Source organism: Sciurus vulgaris (genome assembly GCF_902686455.1).
Source record: "Sciurus vulgaris genome assembly, chromosome: 1".
Taxonomy (NCBI): Eukaryota; Metazoa; Chordata; class Mammalia; order Rodentia; family Sciuridae; genus Sciurus; species Sciurus vulgaris.
Window position 1 is genome coordinate 173,434,560 of NC_136461.1, and position 25,778 is coordinate 173,460,337.

General features: G+C 34.3%; 1 protein-coding gene and 1 pseudogene across 2 annotated transcripts in view; one reads left to right on the plus strand and one right to left on the minus strand.

Annotated features, from left to right (window-relative positions):
* LOC306653220 (intermembrane lipid transfer protein VPS13B-like) overlaps window positions 1–25,778 on the plus strand; it is a gene marked incomplete at its 5' end in the record, with an annotated part of 899,457 nt that overhangs the window by 183,004 nt on the left and 690,675 nt on the right.
* On the minus strand, window positions 682–2,522 carry LOC306659656 (NADH dehydrogenase [ubiquinone] 1 alpha subcomplex subunit 1-like; annotated as a pseudogene). Its single transcript has one exon. The product of its transcript is annotated as an NADH dehydrogenase [ubiquinone] 1 alpha subcomplex subunit 1-like (transcript).

Here is a 25,778-nt window from a genome sequence, read left to right on the forward strand (position 1 = left end):
ATTAATTCTAGTCTGTTAACATACTGATAAATGCTACAGTACTTAAATACCTCAGTAGCTGTGGTGAGACGTTTTATACTACAGTGATGCAGCCATATCAAATCTTATAGCAGCTCGTGAACTTTACTTTTCTTGATTTGTCTTTGTCTGGTTTGGGTATCGGTGCTATTAGCTTTATAGAATGAGTTTCTAAGGGCACCCTCTTTTTCTATTTCATGGTATAATTTGAGGAATATTGGTGCAAGTTCTTCTTAGATGATCTTGGCTGAGAATCCATTTCATCTTGGGGTTTTCTTTGTTGCTAAACTTTTAATAGTATCTTCAATTTAATTGCTTAAAATTGATCTTTTCAAATTTCTCTATCCTGCTGATTCAATTTGTGTAGGTCTTATGTCCTTAGAAATTTGTCGATTCTTCATGATTTCCCATTTTGTTGTGGTACAGATTTTCAAAATAATTTCTTAATTATGATCTGTATTTCAGTAGTGTCCATGGTGATATTTCCTTTCCATCACTAATTTTAGAAATTTGAGTTTTTTTCTTTTTTTTTTTTTTTTTTTGGTAAGCTTAACTAAGTATTTTTTTTTTTCATTCATATTTTTGGAAAATAAAATTTTTTTTCAATTTCATTGATTTCAGCTCTGATGTTCACTATTTCATGTCTTCTGCTTTTGATGTTGATTTGTTATATTTCTAGGGCTTTGAGGTATAACCTATGGTTATTTATTTGGTGATTTTGTATTCTTTTAATATTGTATTTTTTTAAGAACTTTCCACTTGGCATTGCCTTTATAGTATCCCAGAGATTGTGAGTCTCTCAGAGACACCATATTATTGGGTCTTCTTTTTAGCCTGTGTTTGTCTTTTGGTTGATGAATTCAAGCCAATGTTATTGTTGAGACATGATTTTTATTCTCTGTCATTTTATTCATTTTTGTGTTTTTTTAAAATTTTTCTTTTTCATTTTACTTTATTTTGGTTTCCATTTTATTTTGATTATGTATTCATATCACACTGCATGCTACATAGTATATCAAATAATGTTCTAGCAGGGTTAGATGACCTTACTGAGGTTTTCTGTCTATCAGGAAAATGCTTCCTTAATCAGTGTTCTCCAAACCCTTTGATTTATAAAAACAATGAACTCTGGATACTTCTCTCTCTCTTTCCGTCAAACTTCACTGATAGGGAAAATGGGCAACCCTTTTTTCCTTGCCACCATTAGTGAACCTGTGGATGTAGGCAGTGGCCACTCCCGGGATAACCCAGCATGCGCATTATACGGAGTCCTGGAAGAATTTGGAACCACATTTTGACTTGGTTATCTAAACCAAATCCTTACCCTTTGGGCTGCTTAGAAGTGATTGGGATTCACCTTTCTGGTTTTTAATTTGAATTTGTTTATCCATTTATTCACTGTTCTTTTAGTGTAGTTTTTCCCTTTCTTATTTTTCACATTTTTTATTTCTTCTTTATGAAATATATCATTTAGTATGTTTTTAGTGTAATCTCTCTGGTTGTGAATTCCTTAAACTTTTGTTGATTATGGAATGCTTATATTTCATCATCAATTCTGAGGCTTAATTTTGCCGTGTATAGTATTATTGGCTGGCATCCATTTTCTTTCACAGTTTGGTATATATTATTCAAAGACCCCCAAGCTTTGAAGGTCTGAGTTGACAAATCAGTTGGTATCCACATTGGGTTTCCTCTAAAGTGACCTGTCGTTTTTCTATGGCAGCCTGTAAAGTTTTATCCTTCTTCTGTATGTTAGGCATTTTCATAATAAAGTGACTTGATGTCGGTCAGTTATAATTTTGTATACTTGCAGTACCCTGTGCTTCCAGTTGTTTGATTTTCTATTTCATTTTAAGGTATGGGAAATTTTCAGACATTTTTTCATTGAGAAGATTGTGCATTCCATTGTTTTGTATCTCTGAAACTTTTCTACCCTGATAAATCTTAAGTTTGGTCTTTTCATGTTATTCTATATTTCTTATTTTTTTAAAGTTCTTTTATTGTGAACAAATGAGGTACATCTTGTTTCTCTGTACATAAAGTAGAGGCATACCATTTGTGTAATCATACATTTAGATAGGGTAATGGTGTTTGATTGATTCTGTTATTTTTTCCCTTCCCCTCACCCCTCCCACCCCTTTTTTTCCCTCTACACAGTCCCTTCTTCCTCCCCTCTTGCTTCCCTCCCACCCACCATTATGTGTCATCATCTGCTTATCAGCAAGATCATGCATCTTTTATATTTTTGAGATTGGCTTATCTTACTTAGCATGACATTCTCCAATTTCATCCATTTGCCTGCAAATGCCATAATTTTATTATTATTTATGGCTGAGTAATATTCCATTGCATATATATACCACAGTTTCTTTATCCATTCATCCATTTAAGGGCATCTAGGTTGGTTCCACAATCTGGCTATTGTGAATTGAGCAGCTATGAACATTGATGTGGCCGCATCACTGTAGTATGCTGATTTTAAGTCCTTTGGGTATAGGACAAGGAGTGGGATAGCTGGGTCAAATTCCAAGTTCAATTCCAAGTTTTCCAAGGAATCTCCACACTGCTTTCCAGAGTGGCTACACTAATTTGCAGCCCCATCAGCAATGTATGAGTGTACCTTCTTCCCCACATCCTCGCCAACACTGTTGTTGCTTGCATTCTTGATAATCACCATTCTAATTGGGGTTAGATGGAATCTTAGGGTAGTATTGATTTGCATTTCTCTTATTACTAAAGATGTTGAACATTTTTTCATATGTTTGTTGATTGCTTGTAGATCTTCTTCTGTAAAGTGTCTGTTCATATCCTTTAGCCCATTTGTTGATTGAGTTATTTGTATTCTTGGTGTAGAGGTTTTTGAGTTCTTTTTATGTTCTGGAAATTAATGCTCTATCTGAAGTATGAATGGCAAAGATTTTCTACTACTCTGTAGCTCTCTCTTCACATTGCTGATAATTTCCTTTGTTGAAAGAATGCTTTTTAGTTTGAATCTATCCCATTATTGATTCTTGCTTTATTTCTGGTGCTATGGGAGTCCTGTTAAGGAAGTCTGATCCGAAGATAACATGTTGAAGATTTGGACCTACTTTTTCTTCTGTAATCTGCAGGGTCTCTGGTCTGATTCCAAGGTTCTTGATCCATTTTGAGTTGAGTTTTGTGCAGGGTGAGAGATAGGGGTTTAGTTTCATTGTGCTGCATACAGATTTCCAGTTTTCCCAGCACTATTTGTTGAAGAGGCTATCTTTTCTCCATTGCCTATTTTTGGCACCTTTATCTAGTATGAGAAAATTGTTTTTATTTGGGTTTGTTTCTGTGTCCTCTATTCTGTACCATTGATCTACCTATTTTGGTAACAATATCATGTCCTTTTTGTTACTATTGCTTTGTAGTATAGTTAAAGGTCTGGTATTGCGATACCCCCTGCTTCATTCTTACTGCTAAGGATTGCTTTAGCTATTCTGGGTTTCTTATTCTTTCAGATGAATTTCATAATTGCTTGCTCTATTTCTGTGAGGGATGTCATTGTGATTTTAATTGGAATTGCATTGAATCTGTATAGCACTTTTGGTAGTATGGCCATTTTGACAATATTAGTTCTGCCTATCCAAGAACATGGGAGATCTTTCCATCTTCTAAGGTGTTCTTTAATTTCTTTCTTTAGTGTTCTGTAGTTCTCATTGTAGAGGGGTTTTACCTCTTTTGTGAGATTGATTCCCAAGTATTTTATTTTTTTCGAAGCTATTGTGAATTAGGGTAGTTTTCCTAACTTCTCTTTCTGAAGATTCATCACTTATGTATAAAAATGCATTGGATTTATGAGCATTAATCTTATATCCTGCTATTTTACTGAATTCACTTATGAGTTCTAAAGGTTTTCTGATGGAATTTTCTGGTTCCTCTAAATATAGAATCATGTCATCAGCAAATAGGGATAGTTTGAGTTCTTCTTTTCCTATTCATAACCCTTTAATTTCTTTGGTCTGTCTAATTGCTCTGGCTACAGTTTCGCAGACCGTGTTGAATAGAAGGAGTGAAAGAGGGCATCCCTTTCTTGTTCCAGATTTTAGAGGGAGTGCTTTCAGTTTTTCGCCATTTAGAATGATATTAGCCATTGGCTTAGCATAGATGGCCTTTACAATGTTAAGGAATGTTCCCACTATCCCTATTTTTTCTAGTGTTTTGAGCATGAAAGGATACTGTATTTTATCAAATACTTTTTCAGCATCTATTGAAATAATCATGTGATTCTTAACTTTAAGTCTGTTGATATGGTGAATTACATTTATTGATTTATAGATGTTGAACCAGCCTTGCATCTCTGGGATAAAACCCACTTGATCATGGTGCACAATCTTTTTAACATATTTTTGTATGCGATTTGCTAAAATTTTGTTGAGAATTTTTGCGTGTATGTTCGTTAAGGATGTTGTTCTGAAATTTTCTTTCCTCGATGTGTCTCTGTGTGGTTTAGGTATCAGGGTGATACTGGCTTCATAGAATGAGTTTGGGAGGGTTCCCTCCTCTTCTGTTTCATGGAATACTTTGAGAAGTATTGGAATGAGCTCTTCTTTAAAGGTTTTGTAGAACTCGGCTGAGAACCCATCTGGTCCTGAACTTTTCTTTGTTGGTAGGCTTTTAATGACTTCTTCTATTTCGCTACTTGAAATTGATCTATTTAAATTGTGTATGTCCTCCTCATTCAGTTTAGGTAATTCATATGTCTCTAGAAACCTGTTGATGTCTTTGAGATTTTCTATTTTGTTGGAGTAGAGATTTTTCAAAATAGTTTCTAATTATGTTTTTTATTTCACTCGTGTCTGTTGTGATATTTCTTTGTTCACTTCAAATTTTAGTATTTTTCTCTCTCCTTCTCTTTGTTACTGTGGCTAAGGGTTTATCAATTTAATTTTTTAATGAATCAACTTTTTATTTTGTCAATTTTTTCTGTTGTGTCTTTTGTTTCAATTTTATTGATTTCGGCTTTGAGTTTAACTATTTCCTATCTTCTACTACTTTTGGTGTTGCTCTGTTCTTCTTTTTGTAGGGCTTTGAGCTGCAGTGTTAGGTAATTTATTTGTTGATTTTTTTCTTCTTTTATTTAATGCACTCCATCAAATAAATTTTCCTCTAAGAACTGCTTTCATAGTGTTACAGAAATTTTGATATGTTGTTTCTTTGTTCTCATTTACCTCTTAGAATTTTTAAATTTCCTTCCTGATGTTTTCTGTTATCCATTCATCATACAATAGCATATTATTTAATCTCTACGTGTTGGAGTAGTTTCTGTTTTTTATTCGGTCATTTATTTCAATCCATTTTGATCTGATATAATACAAGGTAGTATCTCTATCTTCTTGTATTTGCTTACAGTAGCTTTGTGGCATGATATATGGTCTATTTTCGAGAAGGTTCCATGTGCTGCTGAGAAGAAAGCGTATTCCCTCTTTGTTGGATGGTATATTCTATAAATATTCGTTAAGTCTAAACTATTGTTTGTGTTATTAAGATCTATGGTTTCTTTGTTCAATTTTTGTTTGGAGGATCTGTCTAGTGGTGAGAGAGGTGTGTTAAAATCACATAGTATTATTATGTTGTGGTCTATTTGATTTCTGTAATTAGAAGAATTTGTTTGACGTACATGGATGAGCCACCGTTTGGGGCATAGATATTTATGATTGTTAATGTTTTCTGATTTATGCTTCCCTTAAGCAGTATGAAATGTCCTTCTGAATACCTTCCGCTTGAACCACATTATCTGATATGAGGATGTATATTCCAACTTTTTTGCTGTGTCCATGTGCATGGTATGTTTTTCCCCATTGTTTCACCTTTAGTCTTTGGCTATCTCTTTCTATGAGATAAGTCTGTTGCAGGCAACATATTGTTGGGTCTTTCTTTTTAATCCAATCTGCCAGTGTATGTCTTTTGATTGATGAGTTCAGGCCATTAACATTCATAGTTATTATGGTGATATGATTTGTATTCCCAGTCATTTGGCTCATTTTTGTTTTTTTGACACGACTTGGTTTCTCCTTTATTGGGCTGTTCCTTTAGGGTGGTTCCTTCCTTTGCTGATTTACATCGTTTTTTTTCATCTCTTCTTCATGGAATATTTTGCTGAGAGTGTTATGTAGCACCGGCTTTCTTTTTGTAAATTCTTTTAGCTTTTGTTTATCATGGAAGAATTTTATTTCGTGTGAAATCTGAATTTAAGTTTTGCTGGGTATAAGATTCTTGGTTGTTATCCATTTTCTTTCAGAGCTTGAAAATTGTTGTTTCAGGCACTTCTAGTATTTAGGGTGTGGTCCGAGAAATCTGCTGATATCTGTATTGTTTTCCCCCTGAAGGTAATTTGATTCTTTTCTCTCGCAACCTTTAAAATTCTGTTTTTATTTTTTATGTTAGGTGTTTTCATTATAATGTGCCTTGGTGTGCCTCTGTCATAGTTTTGTATATTTGGAGTCCTGTAAGCCTCTTGTACTTGATTTGCCATTTCATTCTTAAATTTGGGAAATTTTCCTATATTATTTTATCAAATATATTGTTCATTCCTTTGGTTTAATCTCTGTACCGTCCTCCATCCCAGTAATTCTTAAATTTGGCCTTTTTCATGATATCCCATAATTCTTGTAGATTCTGTTCATGGTTTCTTGACATCTTCTCTTTTTTGTCAACTTTGATTTCAAGATGAAATATTTTGTCTTCAATGTCTGTGTTTCTGTCTTCCAGGTATTCTGTCCTATTTGTTATGGTTTCTATGGAGTTGTTAATTTGCCTTATTGTTTCCTTCATTTGAAGGGTTTCTCTTTGATTTTCTTTCAGTATGTCTAACTCTTTATTGAAATGATATTTTGCTTCCCACATTTGCATGTTTAACTGTTGCTTGGTGCAATCTTTGAAAGCCTGCATTTGCTCTTTGATCTCATCGTTTGCTTCTCTGATCATTTTAATTATGTATAATCTGAACTCCCTTTCTGACATTTCTTCTGCCATGATGTTATTGGATTTTATTGCTGTAGCATCTAGGTTTGTTTGGAACATTTTCTTCCCTTGTTTTCTCATATTGGTCAGGTATCTACCCCTCTAAGTAGTGAAACTCTGGAGTTATTGCAGATTTCCTCTGTTGTCTTATAGTTTCCTTGTAGATTTCCAATAACTCACCTCCTCGCCTTTAGAATCCTGAAGTCTTGGAGGAAGTTGATAATGCAGCGTTCCACAAGGATGCTGTCCCTCTAGGGATGGTGGCCTTCAGGTGGGATATATTCCATGCTAGTGGACAGAGGTGCATCCAGTTGTTGACCTTTGGTCAGTCAAAGCGGGTAGTAGATTGCATACTGAGGCATGGCTGGTCTGGGCCTGTTTTTCTGGTTTTTCGGTCCTGGTGGGAAATCATTGCCTGGTGGGGAAGACGTGCCTGGTGGGGAAGTCTCGCATAGCAGTTCTCCTCAGAGAAGTTTCCTTTGGTCCAGAAGCATCCCCTGGGCTGGAAAGCCCTCCTCTGTGATGTTCCCTTGGGTCCGGAACTACCGCCTGGGCTGGTGAGCCTTGCCCTGTGCCCAAGGCTCTTGCTGGCAGCCCCTCCTCCCAGAAGCTGCCTGTGGTCCTGTCTGGTTGAGTCTTGGCACCCTCCCTGTGCTCTGAAGCCTCTCCCTTAGCGGCCCCTCCTCTACAATGCTCCTGGTTGTCTCGGTTCACAGCTCCAGCGGGGGAGTCTCGCTGAGCAACTGTACTCCACCAAGTTCCGTGCGTTCCGGGAATACTGTCCCATCTAGGTAGCTCGCCCAGTGAGAAAGACTCACCCAACGGCTCTGAGTTGGTCCCGAGTCTATCAGTACCTCCTCTTCTTGAATCCTGAGTCCTGGAGCTACACAAAATGCAGTCACCTTCTAGTCTGCCATGTTGAAAGTCCCTCCATATTTCTTGATACTTCTATTCATGGTCTCTTTACATCTTTTCCATAGTGCACCTTGTTTTCAAGATTATATATTTTGTCTTCATTGCCTGAAACTCTCTCTTCTAAGTCTTCTAGTCTGCTGGTGATACTTTTGAATGAATTTCTAAATTGATTTATTGATTCCTTCTTTTCTATTATTTCTGCTTAATTTTTTTCAGAATCATCTCTTTATTGAAGGTATCTTTTGCTTTTATTTTCTCACTAAATATTTTCTCACTTCTTACTTCATCTTTTACCTTGAGGATCAATTTGACTATGAATATTCTAAAGTCCTTCTCTGTCTTTTCTTCCATTGCAGTGTTGATGTATTATTCTCTTACTGAATTATTTTGGTTTGTTTTTGGATTGTTCCCTTGTTTTTTCTTTTTGTTTGTGTGTGTACCCATTTGATAGTATGGTTTTGATGCAGTCGAGTTTGTACCCCGTGGACTTAGTGTCCCTGACGGTTTCGAGTACCTCATACTTCAGGAGAGACATATAATAACAAGCAGTTATAAGAACAATACAAACAGTTCACAGCATTAAATCAAATAGTTCCTGCTTTGGCGTCTCCAATGTTATTTGTCACAGTAAATAAACAGAAATGATATGAGCAATTATTGTCCACAGTTAAACAGCGAGTTTACATAGGCTTTACAGTTTCAAGTGGTGAATAGGGATAGATAAGAAGTGATTAGGATGTGGTGATTGTGAGGGAGAGGAGAAAATAGAAGTAAAAAAGGAAGAGTGATACCGATCAATCGAGACTGGCTGTTAGCAGAGGAAAAGAGAGAAAGAGAATGAAGGGAAACAGATAAGTAGAGAAAAAATATATAAAATAAAAATTTTAAAAAACCAATTAAAGATAAAATGAAAGAATTAAAGAAGTAAACAAATATAATGTTATCAAACATCTTAGTCCTCAAAATATTGATGCATGAAAAAATGTGTTCAAAAAATGACAGGAATTCGAAAAATGAAAAGAGATGAATATGTATATGCAAGTGTCCATGAACCATTCATGTCCCAATTGAACAGAGAGAAGAAGAAAGAAACAACAATAAAAAAAGGAATTTCGATGAAAAGTTAAGAGAATTGTTTCCATTGGTGTTCAAAAGTTTCTTGGCTTCCTTTCTCAGGTGTGTCAGGTGGGTTGCTGGAGTGTGAAGGGTAATCCCAGAGGCAGGGAAACCCGTGGGGGCAGAGTTTAGACATAGGTAAGCTCCAGGTTCCTCCTTGAATGGCTATTGGTGTGAAGATTCTAAATTAGCACACCCCTGGGTCCACATAGTTGCCAGACCATGCTGGGAGACTATCATCTAGGTAGAATCCCTGGGTTTCACTTAGATGGTAGATGTCCAATACTTCTTAACCTTAAACTTAATCACTCATTACTCCATGTTTTCTGGATTCTTGAGTTCAGTCTTGGAATTCACTCAGTTCCTCCCCTCCCCTTTCGAATTCCCTGCCACGATCTTATCTCCCAGCTAGGTTGTCTCTCCTAGTTTTTCTTTTAAGCTGCTGGTCTAGAGCGGAAGAGAGATGTTGAGTGGATTTCCCCATCCAGTATTCCCTTGTATAAACACCTCTCGACGTCTGATTTTCTCCTGATCCTTTAGGCTCGCTCTATGCTATGTGATGTGTTGCCTGTATTTCAGGCCAGGTACAGTTGCAAGGAGTTGATTCCCCCAGCTGTCATCCCCACACTGCAGCTGCAAAATGATTCCTGTGTCTGTTCTTCCTGACAGCCTGGAGAGATAAGGACTCTTACCTGTACAAGGATATTTTGCAGGACATGTTTCAACCTAGTTGGGTAGTGTTTTTGATTTTTGATCTCTCTGTACCCAGACATGCCTCACACTTCCTAAAAATACAGGTTCCTTTATTTGAGATAACCCTCCAGGCACTACCAACAGTGGTATTGGTGCAAAGGATTTCTTCATTTTGTTATATCCAACCTCTTGTGTCCTGTATCTGCTTTGAATGTCCAGAATTAATTCCCAAAAAAGCCCCCTCTTCTCACCCTACTGAGCAGGTGGCACGTCTGATTTCTTAGTTTCTGCCACTGATCAACCAGGAAAGTGACCTTCTCTAATCTTCCATTTTGAATCTCTCTTGATTCTTAATAAACTGTTAACACACCAAACCCTAATGGAGGCACACCCAAACTCTTGATGGGATTATCATCATAACACATCAATTCTTTTGGTAGGGCACACTCAAACCAAATTTAAACCATAAGTGTGTTCCCATATAACATCTTTTTGAACCTACCCCATCCATAAGTTAACTCTATGTAGTTAGAACTTCCTGGCAGATACCATTTATCTCTGAACTCATGTAGTTTTCAAATTTATTTTGAATGGTTTTCTCTAGAGTCTTTGTTTTACTGTGTTGCTTTATTAATCTAATATTATTTTAATGTATTTTTCTTTGTAAATTGACTTAGATAGCTTAAATGTTCATGTTAGTAAACTGATGCCTTTGTTCTTTACTTTCATAGTTTTCCTTTTTTCTAACCGAACCAAGTCTATCTTTACCTTTCTGAATTTATGAAGTGGATGGTGCTATGAAATAACTTTCTGAGAATATCATGTCATAAAGGAAATATTGGCATAAATATTGAGAAAAGTGGATTAGACATATGGCAACAGATTGTTTTATAATCTGATGTCCTCATTGTGAAATCTAAAATTAGTGGAACAAATTTTTGCAGGTTTTGGAGAATTGAGAAAATTGGTTTTGTGTTAGGAAGTTTTACCTCTTTTCTAAGGAATTTTTAAAAATTTTATAAAGCAGCTAAAAAAGTTAAGATAGATTTAGGTAGAAAATATTACCTAACTATTTAAGAATTCTTTTTCCAAGTGATAAGCTCTCTTGTATCTTTCTTACCCCTGCCAGTCTTATTGTACATTTTAGTTTTAGTAGATTGTTTATAGAACTGATTCCAAATTTTCTGAAGATCCATCAAGAAAGAGTTTATCTATGTATTTAAGATGCAAAATTTTACCATTTTTAAATCTTTGGTCTTGAGGATAGCAATAGACATTCTCTTTTGAGGCGTTGAGGGTTTTTAAAATATATATATATTTTTTTCTGTACATTACAACTAGTTCTCATTTACTACCTTAAGGAACAGATGATGTAGGCTGTGCTCATTTTCAGAATTCTAATAATTAACTTCTGATAATGTATGGAAGAAGAGTCATTATTTTTCTATTTTGCAAAGGATGGTAAACTTTCCATCATAATCATGTGCCTCTAGCCTATTTCTTGAGGTATTATTTTATGTTATTAAAAATTTCTACCTTAAGATTTTATCTCACTCCATTTAGAATGGTGATTATGAAGAATACAACAACAATATGTCTTGGCAAGGATGTGGGAAAAAGAGTCCACACATACATTGCTGGTAGGATTGCAAATTAGTGCAGCCACTCTGGAAAGCAGTACTGAGATTCCTTAGAAAACTTAGAATGGAACCACCATTTGATATTTCTATCCCATTCCTTGGCCTTTATCCAAAGGACTTAAAATCAGCATACTACAGTGATGTAGCCACATCAATACTTATAGCAGCTTAATTCACAATAACTAGATTGTGGAACCAACCTAGATGTCCTTCAGTTCATGAATGGATAAAGAAACTGTATACACAATGGAATGTTATTCAGCCATAAAGATGAATAAAATTATGACATCTGCAGGTAAATGGATGGAGTGGAGAATATCATGTTAAGTGAAATAGGCCAATCCCCCAAAACCAAAGGCCAAAAGTTTTCTCTAATAAGTGGATGATGATATATAATGAGGATGGGGAGGGAATACAGCAAGAATGGAGGAAGAATGAATTATGCCGATTAACATGAAGGGTGAGGAGGACGCAGGGGGAAGGAAAGATAATAGAATGAAACAAACATTACCCTATGTATGTGTATGATTACATGAATGGTGTGACTCTACTTCATGTACAACCACAGAAATGAAAGTTGACCCTATTTGTGTACAATGAATCAAATAGAAATAATAAAAAAGTTACTAACCAAAAACAATATTTTCTCCTGTCTCCACCTTTTTCTTTTCTCAGTGAACCTATTTCTATTTAGTCATAGTCATCTGCATTTTTCTATTGTTTTGATAATTCTATTTTACCACAAACCTTTCCTCTTAGATTTAATACTGTGCTAATTACTTTCTACATTTTTTCCCTTGAAAATATTATCTTCTCCTCTGCATTCATCTCTGTCTAGTTTTACCTTTCTCCTGCATGCAAAAATTATTTTACCCTGCTGCATCCCCTCCATTCTGTTCCTTCTGTTAAATTTCTCAAATCAGTTTCCTTGAGAAGTAATTTTTGTACTATGAAGTTCACCTGTTTTAGACTTACTGTACAGTGGTGTTTAGTACCTTCATAGAGTTGTCTATCCAAAACCATAATCAATTTTACCTATTTTCATTATCTGTGAAAGACATCCCACAATCCTTATTCATCATCCCCCAAGCATCCAATCTCTTTATGCCTAGGCAAACATGAATCTGCTTTTTGTGTCTTATGGATTTGCCTATTCTGAACATTTGCTATGAATGAATCCTATTAAATGCAGTTTTTTTTGACTGACTTTTTTCACTTAGTCCACTGTTTTCAAAGTTTGCCCATATTAATCACTGGTACTGAATCCTGTTTGTATTACTATAGCAAAATACATGACTCTCAGTAAATTATAATGTGAAGAGGTTTATTTGGTTCACATTTGTGGTGGTTGAAGATCCAAACAGCATGGCTTTTGGTGAGGACTTCTCTGGCTTTTACAAGTTGATAGAAAAGTCAAAATGAAAGGGAATGTGTGCAAAAGAGCTTATGGAATGGTTTTGCTTTAAGTTAGTACTCACTCCACATTTAGAGTGGCATTAATCCCTTGCAAGAATAGTGTCTTTATAACATAGTTGCTTTCCATTAGGCCTAACCTCTGCAAGGTTCTACCACTCAGTACCACTGCACTGGGGACCACCACTCCAGCATATGAAACATAGGGGAACGTGGTCAAACTGCATCCAAACCATAGGCTCTTAGTACTTAACCTTTTTTATTGCTGAATAGTGGTTCATTGTATATGTATTCCACATTTGCTCATCATTTAATATACATTTGGATTGTTTCTATTTTTGATTATAATGGTTACTATTAGTATGTACATTTAAATATAAGATTTTGCGTGAATATATACTATAATTTCTCTTGGGTATGTACTTAGTAGTTGAATTGCACTGGGTGACGAAGTAAATCTCTACTTATCCTTTTGAGGAATTATCAGACTTTCTAAGGCAGCTTTACTATAGTAAATGTTGGTTCTAACCTCTCCAGGTCTATAGCCATATTGTTATATTTTTTGGTGGTAGCCATTGTCGCCAGGAAGTGGTACGATTGTGGTTTAATTGTTATTTTCCTCATGGGTAATGATGTTGTGTTTCTTTTCATGTATTTTTGGGTATTTATATTTTTTCCATGGAGAAATATCTGTTGAACTCCTTTGTTTCTTATTCTGTTGGCGTCTCTCTCTTTTTTTTTTTTTTAATTTTAAGATTTCTTTTAGATAAAAGTCCCTTACCAGAATATTTTACAAGCATTTTCTGCTTTCATTTTTCTCTTCTTTCTATTTTCGGTATCCAGGGGCACTTAACCTCTGAGCCACACCACCCTTCCTTTTTTGGGACAAGGTCTAAGTTGCTTAGGGCTTTGCTAAGTTGCTGAGAATGACTTTGAACTTGCCATCTTCCTTCCTCAGCCCTTTGAGTTGCTGGGGTGAAAGCTTTGCATCACTGTGGCTAGCATTTTTTCATTTTTCTGATGGTGATCTTTTGTCTATTTTTAAAATTTCCCCCATCTCAAGTACATTTTTATGTTGATCGTTATTTAGAATTGATTTATTTGTTACTTGGTATCATTGTGACTTTTAGCCCTTTTATTCTTTGTCTTTTTTTTTTTTTTTTAATTACTGAATCTTTTCTGGTCTTTTTATTCAGCTTGATTATCAGGGCCAGTAGTGTCAGTGATACACCATGGAAATGGAAACCTAAAGCAAGCATGGATAACTACTCTCATATCAGACAAAGTAGACTTCAAGCCAAAATTAATCATAAGAGAGAAGGTCACTTTATATAAGGAATCATCCAACAAGATAGTGATTGTAAATATTTATACCTAAAGCAGTGGTTCACCTACATACATAAAACAAACCATTCTTAATATAAAGAATCAAATAAACAATAGCATACTATTTGATAATTTCAGCACAGCCTTCACCATTAGATAGGTCATCTAGATATAAACTAAGTAAAGCCTCTTTAAAACTAAAATAATACTATTAATCAAATAAATATCTATTGAATATTTCACTCATCCACAACGAAATTTACTTTCTTCTCAACAGCACATGGAACTGTCTTGAAAAGAGATATTTTAGACATAAACATATTTTAGCAAATACTAAAAAACAGATAATTCCTAACATCCTGTAAATTATAATGAAATAAAATTAGAAATCAGGGGCTGGGCTTATAGCCTGTCATGTGTAAGACACTGGGTTTGATCCGCAGCACCACATAAAAATAAATAAAATTAAAACAAAGGTATTGTGTTTAATCTACAACAATAAAAAAATAATAAAAATTAGAAATGGAAAACCAGATTAAAAACACACCATTTTAATACCGTTGGTATAAATAATACACTTTTAAATGAGGAATGGATCAGAGGCAATCAGGAAAAGTATCAAAAAGAATTTTTAGAAACAAATGAGACAGAGGCAATGTATCAAAATCTCTGGGATAGCAGGAAGGCAGTTCTAAGAGGAAAGTTTATAGTACTACATTCCTACTTTAAAAAATAGAAAGATCCCAAATAATGTCACATTATAATTCAGTGCCCCGGAAGAACAACAGCAAATTAATTTCAAATTAGTAGGAGGCAGGAAACATATGATTAGAACTGAAATTAGTGAAATCAATAATAAAAAAATACAAAGTTCTTCTTTTCCAATTGGTATCCCTTTAATTTCTTTGGTTTGTCTAATTGCTCTGGCTAGAGTTCAAGAACGATGTTGAATAGAAGTGGTGAAAGAGGGCATCCCTGCCTTGTTCCAGTTTTTAGGGGGAATGTTTTCAGTTTTTCACCATTTAGAATGATATTGGCCATGGGCTTAGCGTAGATGGCCTTTACAATGTTAAGGAATGTTCCCACTACCCAATTTTCTCTAGTGTTTTGAGCATGAAGGGATGCTGTATTTTATCAAATACTTTTTCAGCATCTATTGAAATAATCATGTGATTCTTAACTTTTAGTCAGTTGATATGGTGAATGTCATTTATTGATTTCCGGATGATGAACCAATCTTGAATCCCTGGAATAAAACTCACTTGATCGTGGTGCACTATCTTTTTAATATATTTTTGTATGTTATTTGCTAAAATTTTGTTGAGAATTTTTGCATTAGTGTTCATTAAGGATATTGGTCTGAAATTTTCTTTCCTCGATGTGTCTCTGTCTGGTTTAGGTATCAGGGTGATACTGGCTTCATAGAATGAGTTTGGGAGGGTTCCCTCCTCTTCTATTTCATGGAATACTTTGAGAAGTATTGGAATGAGCTCTTCTTTAAAGGTTTTGTAGAACTCGGCTGGAAACCCATCTCGTCCTGGACTTTTCTTTGTTGGTAGGCTTTTGATGACCTCTTCTATTTCATTGCTTGAAATTGATTTATTTAAGTTGTGTATGTCTGCCCCGTTCAGTTTAGGTAATTCATATGTGTCTAGAAACTTGTTGATGTCTTCGAGGTTTTCTGTTTTGTTGGAGTATATTTTCAAAATAGCTTCTAATTATGTTTTGTATTTCACTCATGTGTTGTGATATTTCCTTGTTCATTCCAAATTTTAGTAATTTGAGTTTTCTCCCTCTTTCTCTTTGTTAGTGTGGCTAAGGGTTTATCAATTTTGTTTATTTTTTCAAAGAACCAACTATTTATTTTGTTAATTTTTCTGATTGTTTCTTTTGTTTCAATTTCGTTGATTTCGGCTCTGATTTTAACTATTTCCTGTCTTCTACTACTTTTGGTGTTGGTCTGCTCTTCTTTTTCTATCCCTGTTTGCTGATGACATGATTATATATTTAGAGGAACCTGGAAATTCCACCAGAAAACTCTTAGAACTCATAAGTAAATTCAGTAAAGTAGCAGGTTACAAGATCAATGCTCATAAATCCAACACATTTTTATACATAAGTGATGAATCTTCAGAAAGACAAATTAGGAAAACTACCCTAATTCACAATAGCATCGAAAAAAATAAAATACTTGGGAATCAATCTAACAAAAGAGGTGAAACACCTCTACAATGAGAACTACAGAACCCTAAAGAAAGAAATTAAGAAAACCTTAGGAGATGGAAAGATCTTCCATGTTCTTGGATAGGCAGAATTAATATTGTCAAAATGGCCATACTACCTAAAGTGCTATACAGATTCAATGCAATTCCAATTAAAATCCCAATGATGTACCTTACAGAAGTAGAGCAAGCAATTATGAAATTCATCTGGAAGAATAAGAAACCCAGAATAGCTAAAGCAGTCCTCAGTAGAAAGAGCGAAGCAGGGGGTATCACAATACCAGATCTTCAACTCTATGACAAAGAAATAGTAACAAAAACAGATGGTATTGGTACCAAAATAGACAGGTAGATCAGTGGTACAGAATAGAGGACATGGACAGAAACCCAAATAAATACAGTTTTCTCATACTAGACAAAGGGGCCAAAAATATGCAATGGAGAAAAGATAGCCTCTTCAACAAATGGTGCTGGGAAAACTGGAAATCCATATGCAACAGAATGAAATTAAACCCCTGTCTCTCACCCTGTACAAAACTCAACTCAAAATGGATCAAGGACCTCGGAATCAGACCAGAGACCCTCCATCTTATAGAAGAAAAAGTAGGTTCAAACCTTCAACTTGTTGGCTTAGGATCAGACTTCTTTAACAGGACTTCCATAGCACAAGAAATAAAAGCAAGAATCAACAACTGGGATAGATTCAAACTAAAAAGCTTTCTCTCAGCAAAGGAAACTATCAGTAATGTGAAGAGAGAGCCTACAGAGTGGGAGAATATCTTTGCCACTCATACTTCAGATAGAGTCCTAATTTCCAGAATCTATAAAGAACTCAAAAAACTCTACACCAAAAATACAAATAATCCAGTCAGCAAATGGGCTAAGGAAATGAACAAACACTTCACAGAAGAAGATGTACAAGCAATCAACAGATATATGAAAAAATGTTCAACATCTCTAGTAATAAGAGAAATGCAAATCAAAAGTACCCTAAGATTTCATTTCACTCCAATTAGAATGGCGATTATGAAGAACACAAGCAACAATAGGTGTTGGCGAGGATGTGTGGAAAAAGGTACACTCATACATTGCTGGTGGTGTTGCAAATTAGTGCAGCCACTCTGGAAAGCAGTGTGGAGATTCCTCAGAAAGCTTGGAATGGAACCACCATTTGACCCAGCTATCCCATTCCTTGGCCTATACCCAAAGGACTTAAAATCAGCATACTACAGAGATACGGCCACATCAATTTTCAGAGCTGCTCAATTTACCATAGCCATATTGTGGAACCAACCTAGATGCCCTTCACTTGATGAATGGATTAAGAAACTGTGGCATATATATACAATGAAATATTACTGTGCCATGAAGAATGATAAAATTATGGCATTTGCAGCAAATGGATGAAATTTGGAGGATATCATGCGAAGTGATATAAGCCAATCTCAAAAAACTAAAAGACGAATGATCTCGCTGAGAAGCGGATGAGAACATATAATGGGGGGTAGGAGGGGTTAGCGTTAGGGTTAGATTTAGGGTTAGGGATAAGGAGGGTGGTAAGAATCGAGGAAGGAAGGACTGGATAGAGGGAAAAGAGGGGTGAGAGGGGTGGGGGGGAAGGGAAAAAATAACAGAATGAATCAAACAACATTACCCTATGTAAATTTATGATTTTCAATAAAAAAAAATACAAAGGATCAATGAGTTGTTTCCTTGAAAAGATAAACAAGATTGCTAGCCTCCCAGCCCTTCTAACCAAAAGAAAAGAAACGCCAAATCAACAAAATTTGAGTGTGAAGACATTATCACCACAGATATTCTGAAGTTCAGAGGATCAATTAGAAACTAATTTTGAATGATTTGTACTTCAATAAACTAGAAATCTCGGAAGATATTGACAAATTTCTAGACATATGACCTACCCAAATAGATACATGAGTATCTAGAAAACAGACAGACCAATATCAAGCAGCGAAATTGAAGCAACAAATAAAAACATTTCAACAGACAAAAGCCCAGGAACAGAAGGATTCTTAGCAGAATATTGCCGGACCTATAAAGTCAAAGAACTAATGACATTCCTCCAGGATTATACCATGAAATAGGAAAGGATGGAACACTACCAAATTCATTCTATAAAACCAGTATATCACCCTTCTACCCAAAGAGACAGAGACATCAAGAAAACTTCATACCAACACATCCCTGATGAATACAGATTCAGAAATCCTTAAGAAATTATTGGCAAACCCATTATGAAGATAATGTACCATGAACAAGTGGATACAAGATTGGTTCATCATACACAGATCAATAAATGTACTTCACCACTTAAATAGAGTTAAGACTGTGAATCATAAGATTATTTCAATAGGTTCAAAAAGAGTGTTTGACAAAGTCTAGTTCCCATTCGTGTTTAAAATATTGGAGAAGCTAGGGATAGTAGGAACTTTCTTCAACTTTGTAAATACTATTTACGACAAACCCCAGGTGAACATCATACTCAATGAAGAAAACTGAAAGCATTTCCTCAAAAAAAAAAAAAAAAAAAAAAAAAAAAAGAAAAATGAGACAGGATTTTCACTCACTAGTTCTATCAATATATTCCTTAAAACGCTAGCACTAGAGTAATCAGGCAGGAGAAGGAAAATAGAGGGATACAAATAAGAAAATCAGTGTAATTATTTTTTTTTGCTGCTGACATGATCATATATTTTGAAGACCCCCCTCAAAAAACTCTATCAGAAGACTTCTAGAGCCAATAAACAAATTTAGCAAAGTAGCAGAATATAACGTCAGTATATATAAATTGTTTATTATACTCCAATAACAAATTTTTGGAGAATGAAATTAGGGAACTCTATCCCATTCACAATAACCTCAAAAAAATAACAAAACAAAATATACAACTAAATCTAACTAAGGAGGTGAAAGATCTCTACAGTCGAAACTGTAGAATACTAAAGAAAGAAATCGAAGACCTTAGGTGGTGAAATTCTGCCTACTTCTGCTTTTGGCTAGGCATAAGTAATATTATCAAAATAAAAATTGTTCAAAATTTCATTGGTATTTTTCACAGAACTAGTAAAACAGTCCTAAAATTTATTTCGAAGAGTAAGAGACCCAGAGTAGCAAAGCATTCCTTAGCAAGTATAGCAATGCTGGAAATATCACAGTACCTGTTCTCAAATTCTACTACAGAGCTATATAGTAACATATTCAATGTGGCATTAGCATCAAAACAGACCTGAATACCAATGTACTGGAAGACACAGAAACAAATCCACGTTGATAATAGTCATCTGATACTTGACAGAAGTGGCAAAAATATATATTGGAGAAAAGATAGCCGTTGTAACAAATGGTACTGGGAAAACTGAGTATCTGTATATGGAAGAATGAACCTAGATCTGTATCTTTCACCATGCGGAAGTCAACTCAAGAGTTGATCAAAGATCTAGGAATTAGACCAGAAAGTTTGTAATTGCTAGAAGAAAACATAGTCTCAACACTCCAGAATATTGACATAGTATCAACTTCCTTACCAAGATTCCTAAATGAAACCAAGAACCAGTAAGTGGGACAGCATTAAAATAAAAAGCTTCTGTACAACAAATGAAACATTTAATAGCATGAAGAGAGCACCTTACCAAATGGGAGATCTTTGCCTCTTGCTCCTTAGATAGGGGATTAATATCCAGAATACATAACTCAAAAAACTTAATACCCATGCAAGCAAACAAACAAAACTAAATGATCCAATTAATAAATGAGAGACACTTCTCTCAAAAGAAGAAATATAAATGTAGAACAAATATATGAAAAAATGTTCAACATCTGTAGTAACCAGGGAAATGCAAATCAAAACTATCCTGAGATTTTATCTCACTCCTATTAGAATATAATCTTCATGAATACATATAATAATAAATATTGATGAGAATGTGGGAAAAAGGAATACTTATATATTGTGGGTGGTTCTGCAAATTAGTACCACCATTCTGGAAAGTAGTATGGAGTTTCTTAAAAAAATCTAGCAATGGATCCACCAAATGACCCAGCCATCACACTCCATGGTATTTATCCAGAACTAAAATCAGTATACTATAGTAACACAGCCTCATCAGTGTTTACAGCAGTGCAACTCACTATAACCAAGTTATGGAACCAGCCCTGAATCCTGCCAACAGATAAATGGATAAAGAGATAAACAGATAAATGGGTTGTGTCTCAGTGGTAGCGCACTTGCCTAGCAGGTGTGCAGCATTGTGTTTGATTCTGAGCACTGCATAGAAATAAATAAAAATAAAGGTTCATCAACAACTAAAAAAATAGAAAAAAAGAAAATGTGGTATAAATATGTACACTGTACTGTATTAGTCAGCCATAAAGAAGAGAGAAATAATGGAATTTGTCAGTAAATGGAACCAGAAAATATTATTTTAGGTGAAAGAAGCCAGACTCAAAGTGAAGAATTGAATGTTTTCTCTTATATGCAGAAGCTAGAACAAAATAAGGGAAAAGAAAAGGGCATGGGAATCCCATGAAAACAGAAGATATAACAGTGGAATAGAGGAAGGGATTTGAGGGGGAGGGAAGAGTGATGAGACAAAGGAGGAATGGTATAATAAAAATGTCCAAACGATCCTGTGCACATACATATCCTGTGTGCATGAATATATCACAGTGATCTTTACCTTTATGTGTATCTGTAAAGCACTGAGTAAAAGAAAACAACCATACATAAATAGAAGGAAGGCCAGAATAGTGGAGGGGAGGGAAAAAGGAAGTACTAGGAATGAATTGGAGTAACTGATATTCTATGCTTATATGTTTATGTCAAATGTTATGTAAAAGTATAATAAACTAAGAAAAAAGAGTACAAATATAATTATGTACTTTTTAGTATTTGAGTTTTAGAAACTAAGAGGTCATAAAAATTATCTTGAGAACAAAAGGTAGAAAATTTTATTATTCCCTAAGAATTTGTTTAAATATTTGAGGACATGATGTTCAAATTTTACCTTCTTTCAGCTGGAAGATGCAGTATTGTTGTTTTTTAATGCCTGTTTAGAAGATGTGGCAGTGGGCAGCCACAGGGTTATTGTTCAAATATATGTTCCTGTACAGTGAAGAACATTCATATACTTGAAAAATTTTAATATGAATACTATTTGTCCTCCAATCTTGGTATCCATGAATATATGGTTATTGTTTCTTAATCATAAAGACATGACAATGAGGAGTGACCAGTATGAAATTGTGAAATAATACAAATTTCTTACTCAGTGGAAATAAATCAGTTTGATAGTTTTTTGTCTTCTATTTATAATTTTATGTAGAGAATATTAAGAAGAGAAAAATAATTTTTCATTCTTTGTTTCATAGGTACAAAATTATTTCACTATTTTATTGATTATTTGCCAGTTTTGCAAAATAGATCTTTTGTCTATTTTTTCTTTTTAATAATTGAAGGTATTGAACAGATCCTCGTCTGTACAACAGACTACTAATACTTTGTTTGATTTCCTTGGGTCTTTGAACGTACAACAATTTTGTACCTCAAGTGTACCTCAAGGTCTTCTCTTTCTAAATATTGTACTAGAAATGTTGCACTAATGTGATACCCGTTTTAATTTCAAGTATTAAAAGTACAAAACGCCTCCAGATAAGATTTTTTCTTTGATAAACTATATTTTAATATGTCACAAATCAAGATTTTTTTGGTGTGTAGAATAAATCGTGAGTTTCTTACATTTTGTGCATGAGTTAATCTAAGAGACCTGGAGAGAACATCTGTATGAATGTTGAGCTGTATGTTCTGTAAATCTATAATGATGAATCTTTTTTAGCTCTTGCAAAAGTTAAAATTAAATGTATATTATATTTGCAAACAAAAATTTTATGCTGCTTCTTGTTAGAGATTTGGTTTTATGCATTTGATTTGTATCTTACATGTAGATAATGCAGTAAATATCTTTTTCAGGTTGTATATATATTTTCACTTTCAAGTATAGGTCATTGAAGTAGTGTATGAAGGTCTCCTTAATAACTATTTACATGAATAAAGGAAGATCAGTTTGTTTCTTTAAGTATCAGTTAATTTTCTCATCTGTAAAATGGTAGTATCTTCATAGCTGCTGTAAGTTGTTTTGAGTGCCAAATAGAGTATTATTGGGTGAGCTGATTTGTTTTATGTACGATAGAAACTTGTCAGGAGTCATCCATGTAGGGATATTTATTTATGGAAGTGGTTCTAGGGTCTGAATTTCTTAAGAGACAGAGATGACTCCTGTCACACTTGAGTACTAGGTGATTCAGAGTTTTTGGCTGAGATAATGAGAGGATGAAGTAAATTCACAGGCTAAGGTAAGAAAATAATTAGGATAGTAAGTAGTGATATCAATGAATGGATGGCAAAAATTAAGCTAAAACTTACATCCATTTAGATTTAGTGAAGAAAGTCTACATTTGGTGCCTCTTTAATATGTTTGTTTATAAGAGTCCTTACAAGGCTTATAGAAACCTATGATGAAGTATATATTCTGAGTTCTCCATAGGGATTCCAAAAGTGAGGAGTGCCTCAATAGACCTTAAAAGGACGTGACAATGCAATGGGATAACAGTAATATGAAACCTTGTCCTTTCATCTACTTTTCACATACTTTGCAGCTGTCTGCTAATCATTTTCCTGAAGTGAGCTGCACAGGGACTGGTTACAATAAAACTTCTTGAATGTCTGAGTTGGCTCACCTATTTAAGGTTGATATTTCTTATGCAATAATTCCATTGGCTTTTTACCAGCAATATTGTTGTTGGCAGGTTATATCATCCTGTTTTACAGATGGGGAAATTTATGCTCAGAGCAATTTAGTGTTTTTCTTAAATATCATCCCACTGCTATTCACTAAGTGGTTTTTGAAGCTAGGACTTCGCTCTTTCTCCTCTATCAAACAACCTCCCTGGTAAATAAGGCCAGAAAGAGTGTAAAATAATTACTGTTTCGTTCTCCTTTAGAATTCATTTAATGAAAAATTAGCAATTATTTGAAATTTAATTAAAATAATAGAGAAATTATAAAAGATGGAGAGATTTAAAGTTTTAACAAAATTTTTATTATTGGATTATTGAACTATGCAATTTTGTCATTCACATTTCTGATAGTACTCAAATCATAACAATTCTTTTGTTTTTTTGTAGCGATAAAATACAAAGTCACATGTGATTTTTTTATTTTTTTATTTTTACAAAGTCCTATAAAATAAGGACTTGCTACCCCTTTTTCTGTAGTTCATTATTTTGTTGACAGTGTAGTTCCATTAATCTGGTATTTGCAGGGAAATAACTTACAGGTTTAAGAAGCTGTATAAAGGTGATCAAGTAGACATTTGAATCCTTATTTAAATGATATCTTAATGTTAAAATAAAAATCCACTTTCCAGAAAGTAACTGTAAAACTATTTTATGCAAGATTTCATGTGGGATACCTTAATGGTTGAATAATAAATTTTACCTCATAAAAATGAAATTCAATAATACAGTAGCTTTCTCAGCTCAGTAGCATCTGGTCTATTCTCATGAGAGCCAATATTTTCCAACTCATTAGGATCATGTCGTTCTGTATGTCGTCAACATTAACTTAGCCAAGCTACCTTTACTTACATAACTGCCAAACTATTAAATAGGTCTCTTGTGGAGTGAAGTCAAATATTCCCCTTACTTTACTTGTGCCTTAGAAGACAGGAAGAAAATGTACATACTGTAACATTTAAACATCTGGTCTAAAACCACATCAGTATAACTCCAAGCGAAGTTACGGATTTGGTATTCTTCCCAGGTGTGCATATAAAAGGGATTTTGGAGTTGTTGAATAGTTCTTTAACCACTTACAAAAAAGACTGAAATGTAGTGATAAGCTTTTTCTGTCCCTCTGTTTTCAAACTACTTTTTCCCCCTCACATCTGAAAATAACTCGAATATGTTGTAAGGTACATAGTTTTCATCTTTTATAAAATTTTCTTGCCTGATAGAGACATTGGCTATGAATTTATCTTTTCTTAAAAATAATAATGAATTGAGTTAGACTTGCATGAAGAACTACCAGTAACTTTTTTTATATTGAAATCTGAGTAAAAAGACTACTTTTTGCAAATCTCGTGAATTTTTAAGTGTGTTCATGTGAAAATTTTCACAATGTGAATATTTATCATTGAGAGCTCATTCGTAGAATAGGTGAGCATTACTAAGAAATGAATGTTATGTAAATCTTAAATACTCATTGAGAGTGTTTATAAGGTATGCTTAATTTTCTTTCTGCATTCTGTCTTAAACATCTGATAATGTTTATAAGTTTGTTTGTCCGATGATACCTTTGGCACAAGAATATTTCAGTATCACTTCATATAAGAATGCATCAACAATATAATTGAAATATAATTTTAAATACACCCTGTACAAAATTTTGAGTGTACCAAAAAATTGAGATAAACACACTGCCATAAATACTGAGTATGAATATTTCACTGGACTTTAAACAAGTAAGTAGCATATACTTGTAGTATGATTTGTCAGTCTTAAAATATCTTATAAACAGCATTATAATAATGTATTTTAACAAGTTAATTTTGATAATTATGTAATTAATGGAGAAATACATTAAATTTATGTTGAAAATACAACCTTTTTTATTTTCAAAGCTGACTTTATTGTATTGGTTCATAACGTAAAACTTACTTCTCTTATTTGTATTTACTTGTTATACTTAAAAATATGTACTGTGGGAGGTCTGAGGAAAAATACACATGTAGAGTAAGATAGAACTGAAGACTCTTAGAAATATGGAGTCACAAACCTGATGACATCATGAATCTTAGAATGCACCTGGTCTTGATGTTAAATCTATCTTTACTTTGCCATGTAGTTTTTATTTTTTTAAATATGAAATGCTTCATGAATTTGCATATCATCCTTGTGCAGAGGCCATGCTGATCTTCTCTGTATTGTTCCAATTTTAGTATATGTGCTGCTGAAGCAAGCACCATTGCCATGTAATTTACAACTGATTTAAGGTGGAACTTTTCTTTCTCTCTTCCATCTGGCTACTGCTACAATTTTTTAATTTATATCATAGAGAATCTTAAATAATACAGCTTGTCATGAACTTTGAGATAAAACCTCTTAGCATGAAACCAAAAGCACCTTAATGAATCTTCTCTACCAATGTCTATAGCTCCATTTTCAGGAACACACCCCTGTCCTGCTTCCTCTGCATATCCAATCTTTAGGTCTTGATCATACCATAAAGTTTGTAGACTGAGTCATGCCTTCCGTAGGTCTGTTTTCATGTGTCCTCTGTCTTATTCTTTCTTTAGAAGTAGTCTTAGCCAGTGCCCTCTATAAATCCTTCTCTTACTCAAGCAGAGCTTATTTCCTCCTTTGTGATATTATTGTG